The 6,345-nt window shown below is 71.2% G+C and overlaps 1 protein-coding gene across 1 annotated transcript in view; it reads left to right on the forward strand.

Moving 5' to 3' along the window:
• Window positions 1–6,345, forward strand: part of GBGT1 (globoside alpha-1,3-N-acetylgalactosaminyltransferase 1) — a 34,575-nt gene that overhangs the window by 14,199 nt on the left and 14,031 nt on the right.

Consider the following 6,345-nt stretch of genomic DNA (forward strand, 5'->3'; position numbering starts at 1 on the left):
TCATAAAGAAGCTGAGGTTCGTGGCGGTGCCCAAGAACCACCAGGAGATCCGGAGCCCGTGAGGGCACCTGCCCCCAGCAGCGCCTCTCTGGGTGCCAGAGGGTGACGCCGGAGGGTGTGGGGCCCTGCGGCGCGGCGCTCTGGGCCTCCTCCCAGCCGCTGCTGCAGCCGGCAGCCCCCCAGGCCCCTCATGTGAGGTCCCCTCAGCCACGTGTCCCTGTGCCCCAGCTCCCTTCCCAGGAGGGTCTTGGCTGAACTGGCCCACCTGGGCTGCGGCCTCTGCGCATGATTAAATGCCCACCGGCTCCCCTGTGTCCTGTAACTCGGCCAGCCGATATCCCGCGGGGCAAGGGGAACCGCCCTCGGTGGCCATGGGCACCTGTGTCTGCCGTCTGTGGTCGGCGAGGCCCTGGCCTGGTCTGCGGTCCCCCTCTCCTCAGCCGCCTCTGTCCGCTTGGGCAGAGGGGACAGCCGTCCGCGCCCCTCCTATGTGTCCCAGGGAACTGGCGGCGCCCCGATGACAGGCGGAAACCCGTCCCCGGCCCTGCTGGCGGCACGGCAGGCAGCCCCTGCCCCGAGGGCTCGGCCCGCTGCTGCAGCCCAGGTCCGGACCAGCTGGGCCTGGCCTGGGATGGGAGCTGCGGGTGGTCGGCGCTTGCTCTGCCAGCCCCAGGTGTCTCTGCCAGGCCTGCCCTGCCCCTCCCTGCCACCTCCCTGTGCAAAGCCCCCTCCCTCTGAGGCCCCGCTCCCCGGGGTGCCCACCACTGTCCAGGAGTCAGTGGCTCCTCCTGCAGACCTCGCAGGGATGTCACGGTGGGGGGGCGGGGGGGGGCTTTTAGACCCGCCGGGCCCCCTCCGTCCTCCTCCAGGCTGTGAGCTCCTGGGAGGGGCAGGGGTTCCCGACAGCCCACTCTCCCCAGGCCCGAGAGCCCCGTTTAGGGAGAAGCTGGGGGCTCTTGGGAGGAGCCTGCGCCTCCCTCACCCCCGGCAGCCACCTGGTGGGCGGGGACTCCGCGGGTGGTGCGGGAGGCGGGGCTGCGCCCGGTGCCCCAGGGAACACGGCAGACAGGCCTGCCCCCTGGCGGCCGTTCCCGGTACTGCGGCCTTGGCAGGAAACAGAAAACAAAACACACCCCTTATTGGGGAGCTGGGAGGTAGGGGGCCTCCCCCAGGGCCCAGGAGGCAAAGGAGCAGAGCCTGGGGGGTGAGGAGAGCGACCTCGGGGACGCTCTGCCCCACTCCCCGCCAGTGTCCTCCTGCCCATTTCATCACCATGTTCCTCCTGCAGTGCCCCCATTCCCGGAAGGACCCAGACTCCAACAGGGAGGTCTTGGCCTTGGGCCACACTGGTGTCCAGGCTCCGGCATGTTCTACGCCGGGTCTCAGGCCCAGGGCTCCAGGTTGCCCTCTGCTCAGAGGGGTCAGGTGTCACCGGAGGTGGAACCCAGCAGGAGAGCCAGGGCCAGTGGCCCTCCAGGCCTGCCGCGGACCGTGGGCCCGCCCCTGCCTGGTCACCAGAGCGCCCTCCTCTGCCTCCCCCGTGCCCTCCCTGCCGGCACTGCTCACACCGGCCTCCGTGCAAGGCCCCTGTGTCTACCAGAGGGGGACCCAGCACCCACCCTGTTCTCCACAGGGCCCTGGGGGCCTTGGGGGTCTCCCGCCCTTTGCTCTGGGCCTGGCCAGAGAGGCCCCCGGCCTCAGTGGGGCCGCCTCTGCCTCGGCCCAGCCCAGTGCCCACCGCAGGGCGTGGTGTGCGCACATGTAGCTGCCGGAGCGCAGGCCCACGGGTGCAGGCCCACGCCGCCGTGTGCGGCCTGGTGCCCTTTGCCGGCGGGAGGCGCCGTCCCTGCCTGCGGGGTACGCTCCAGTGTGCGCCCGCCACGGGCCCTGCTCCCCTCGGGCTGGGGGCCTGCAGCTGCCTCTGCTCTCCGGCCGCCTGGTGACCCCCGCTCTCGGCCCGCCTGGCAGCGGGAGCCACTGGGGCATGGGCCGTGAAACCACCCGGTCCCCGGCGTCTGCCTGTTGGCCTGCGGCCCGGTGTGGCCCACGTGACCTCGTGGCCTGAGCCAGCACTTACCCCCGGGCGGGCGGCCGTGCTCACTGGCCTGTAGATCTCCCCTGGAGAAACGTGCCCCCCCGCCGCTCCTCCCCATGGCTGCGGGCCCCGTGCTGTGCGTCCGCACGGCCGGGCCTCGGCAGGCGTGCGCTCCCGGGCCGGCCCCTCCTGGCACGAGGGTCTCTGACGGGGCAGTGCGGCCGTTTGCCGTCAGGTTGCTTGGGTTTGGTTGTTCGTTTCAAAACCTGGCAGAATCCAAGGCCGTGAAGATTTTGCCTTCTGGGGCTTTTCCTAAGAATCTATAGCTCGTGTGTGTACTTTCTGTCCACCGTCAGCTCATTTTTGCAGATGGTGTGAGGTAGGGACTCAGCCTCATCCGTGGACGCGGGAAGCCCACGTGCTCGCTGCCCCCACCGGGCCCATCTGCCCCTGCCCTGGCCTGGCCCTGCTGTGCCTTCCACCTGGAGCCGCCATGGCCGCCCGATGCGTGGGCCGCTCCCCTCGCTGGCTCTAATTGTGGGTTCCAGTGTCACCTCCGTGGGGCTGTCTCGGGCCAAGCATTTAAAACACAACAAGCCCTGTCCCCGGCTCCGTTTGGCTTTCCCCTCAGGACCCAAAATAACATGTAATTATGTGAGTCAGCGATTACCAGACAGACCCTGCGGTGGCCGAATGGGGACAGTCACACAATGGACCATCACCTGGAGGCATACAGGGACTGGGAGGGGGTGGCCCGGGGCTGCAGGAAGAAGCACACCTAGGGGTGCAGCCTCCGGGGGTGGAGGTGGACAGGTCTGTGCGGTCGGGGAGGGGACGGGCAGGGCTGTCAGGTGGACTGTGGTGATGGGACCCCGCCCCCACCGGGGGCAGGTGGCTGAGGCTCAGGGCCCCCAGCACCTCCGGGCCACTTGGGGGGGTGCCAACCCCGTTCCTTCTGGGCTGCTGCCCCCGCTGCCCAGGGTCGCTGGAGCACAGGCTTTGCGTGGTCTCATGGCAAGTCCCCACCGCCCGCAGCAGATCTGGCCCTCACGGCTGCCTAGCTGCGAGGTCAGACTCTGCGCACTGTGTCCGGCGGCTGCCGCAGGCGGGTGGTCTAGAGCAGAGCTCCCCGGTGTGGGAGCCAGCCGGCGTCCTAGGCTATGCGCGGGGGGAGAGGTGTGGAGTCTGAAAGGTTAGTGATGCCCAGGTCGCCACTGGGGGCACAGGGACTCGGTCCTGCCGGGGGCCCTCTGAGAAATGGGGAGAGCCCTCTTAGATGGTTGTGCTGAGGACAAGGCCCCTGACCACCAGCATGTCAGTCCCCCCTAGCTCCTCTGTGCCCCTGGCTTCACCATGTGTCGGGGGGCCCTGGGGAGGGGACGCAGGAGCAGGGCTGGGTCCCGCAGCTGCAGGACTGTCCACTCAGTGCAGGCGGGCAGAGGGCTTGGCTTACCCCGGGACCACAGGCCCCCCGCCCCCTTGCAACGCCCAGATGCCACAGGCACTGGCTGTGCTGGAAAGTTCTGGAGCTGACGCTCGGGCCGCAGCTGGCCACACTGCGTTGCTGTGACCTCTGCGAGCTTCAAGCGCCTGACCAGAGCCCTCAGCACAAGTGGAGACCTAGAGCCCAGGGTGGCCCCAGAGCAAGCGTCTGGGCGGAAGGGGCCCCTGGTCGGGGGGGGCATCCAGGGCGCCCTGGGCACAGGGGCAGGGCCGGCTCACGCCCGCACCCCAGCAGGGTCAGCCCCCAGGAGACATATCCGGTGCCACCTGGGGGAGCAGCTGGGGTTGGGGGTCCCTCTGGGGGCAAGGGCACTGAGAACAGCCTGAGCTCCTGGTGACCCCCTCACTGTCCCCACGTTTTAAGGGCCGAGTTCAGCTGTGTTGCTCCCAGGGCCGGTTGGGGACGCCCAGGGGGCGCACCAGTCGGTGGGGCCGGGCTGGGGCAGGGAAAGACGTGGGGCTCTGGGAGGTGCCTCGTCTCGGGCCCTAAAGTGCAGGGGCCCCGCCCTCCCCACCCCGCCTGGCGGGCAGGCGGGACCTTCCGGGCAGGGCCATTCCTGCCAGTGAGAATGCTCAGACAGAGCGGGCAGCCCGGTCCAGCTGAGACGCACAAAGGCGCCTGCCACAGCCGGCCCAGCTCAGCAGGGGGCCGGGGAGGAGGGTGCTCAGGGGAGGTCACCTGAACTTGCAGCGCAAGTGTCGGGGCGCTCTCCCCGCCTCTCGGGGTGCACTGACCGAGTGGATCGAGGTCTGCGGGGCAGGGGCAGGGCTCCCGGTGCTGAGCGGGGGTGCGCACGGGGAAGTGGGGTCTGGGGGCAGGAAGACTGGGGCGCTCGCCAGTGTGGGTGGCCCAGGCTCCGACGGACCCGGACCTCATCCCAGTGCAGGCAGAGGGGGCCCCAGTCACGGAGGCTCGGGGAGCTGGGCAGCGGGGCCGTGTCCGTGCCCACGAGCACCTGGCAGGAGCCCTTCCTGGCCCTGGCACTCGGAAGCCCGGGAGCAGCTCCTCGGGGGACCTGAGCCCCACAGCGGTGGGCAGAGAAGAGTGTTGATGGGACACGGGCCAGGAGGGTGAGGCAGGGAGGCCCAGGAGCCTGGCGGTGGGAGGCGGGGGGCGGCCTGCGGGGGGCCGCAGCAGCGAGGCCCGTCGGGGTCTGCAGGCCCTGGTGCGGGCCCGGGGGTGCAGCGTGGGGAGCCTGTCACCCACCGCCCTGGCGGCACAGGCGGCCACGCCTCACAGCCCAGCGGGCACCCCTCCTTCCGGAGGAGGAGGAGCTGGCACCTGCAGGTGGGGGGCGGGGAGGGGGGGGGGCCAGGCGCCCGTGTGGGGATAAAGGGCCGCGGGGCCGCAGCGGAGCCAGCCCGGCATGGAGGCGCTCTTCCTGACCCTCACCCTCGGCCTGGCCGCCGTCCTGCAGGCCCGGGACCCGCTGCCCTCGGCTTTGGAGACTCAGGATGTGAGGCTGAGGGCGGGAGCGGCCGGGCGGGCCCAGAGGTGTCCTTTTAGGGCGAGGGACCCTGCGCTCCCGGGGTTCCCTGGCGTCCTCAGGCCCCTCGCTCTCGCTGCCGCAGGACGGCTGCGGGGCCCTCTGGGGCTCGGGGTGCGGGGCCGGCTGCTGGCGGGGCCGATGGGGTCGCGGCACAGGCCCCAGAGCAGAGCTTGTTCTAACTGGTGCGGGGGTGGGCGCGGGGCTGGCGGGCTGGGGCTCACGGAGGGCTCATGCGCCGCCCCGCCCAGGCCAGCGGGACGTGGTCCGTGAAGGCCATCGCGGCCGACAGGCCCCTGCCTGGGGAGCAGAAGCCGTGGCCCGTGTCGCCGGTGGCAGTGACAGCGCTGGACGGCGGGGACATCGAGGCCTCGTTCACCTTCATGCGCGTGACCGCCCCCCCAGGCGTGGATTGGGTGGGGAGCCCCCAAGGCCCCTCTTCCCGTGCCAGTTAGGGGTGTGGGGAAACGGGACGGGCTCCCACGGGGGTGGCGTGGAGTTTGGCGGGCTCAGTGTGCCCCCACTTCAGGAAGGCGGACCAGTGCCTCGAGAAGCGGGTGGTGCTGCAACGAACCCAAGAGCCCGGCAGATACCGCGCCTGTGAGTCGGGGTGCCGCACAGCTCCCCTGCCCACCCCGCCCCGGGTCATGCCCTGACATCAGGCCCCAGGTGGCATAGGGGTGCAGCTGCCGGGCTCCCTCTGGGCTCCAGGGGCTCCCCAGAGGGCAGCGTGCAGGGGTGCCGGGGCCCTGGGGGCGCCACCTGCCTCCGGCAGAAGTCCTGGCCTCTGGGGGGGTGGGGGGGAACCCCAGGGGGGTCCCGGCGAGGGAGGTGCTGGGCAGGGGCAGGCTGGCAGGAAGCCGCGAGGCCGGGACTCTGCGTGCGGCTGAGCGTGTTCCCTGGGAAGAAGACCGGAAGCCCCTTTCCCTGTCCCCGCAGACGGGGCTGAGGTGGCCGTGTCTGCGCAGAGGCTGCCGGCCGGGGACCACCTCCTGCTCTTCACCGAGGGCCGCGGCTCCGCGTGGGGAAGCTCCTGGGTGAGGGCGCCGGCCGGTCGCGCCTCCACTCTGCTTCCGCAGCCGCGGGCGGCAGTGGCCTGTGTCCCTGGCTCCGGCGAGAGCCCTGCGGGTGTCTGTGGACACGGTGCTGCCGGGGTCCCGCCTCCCCACCCCGCTCAAGGCCTGCTTCCCGCTAGACCCCGGGGCGAGCCCTGGGGCTGGGAGGTGCGCGCTCCCCCGGTCTGCTCCCAGACGGCTCCTGGGTTCTCGCCCACAGGCAGAAGCCCCGACCAGGACCTGGAAGCCCTGGCAGCCTTCAGGG

The sequence above is a fragment of the Condylura cristata genome, unplaced genomic scaffold (assembly GCF_000260355.1).
Source record: "Condylura cristata isolate star-nosed mole 26May11 unplaced genomic scaffold, ConCri1.0 scaffold00006, whole genome shotgun sequence".
Classification (NCBI taxonomy): domain Eukaryota; kingdom Metazoa; phylum Chordata; class Mammalia; order Eulipotyphla; family Talpidae; genus Condylura; species Condylura cristata.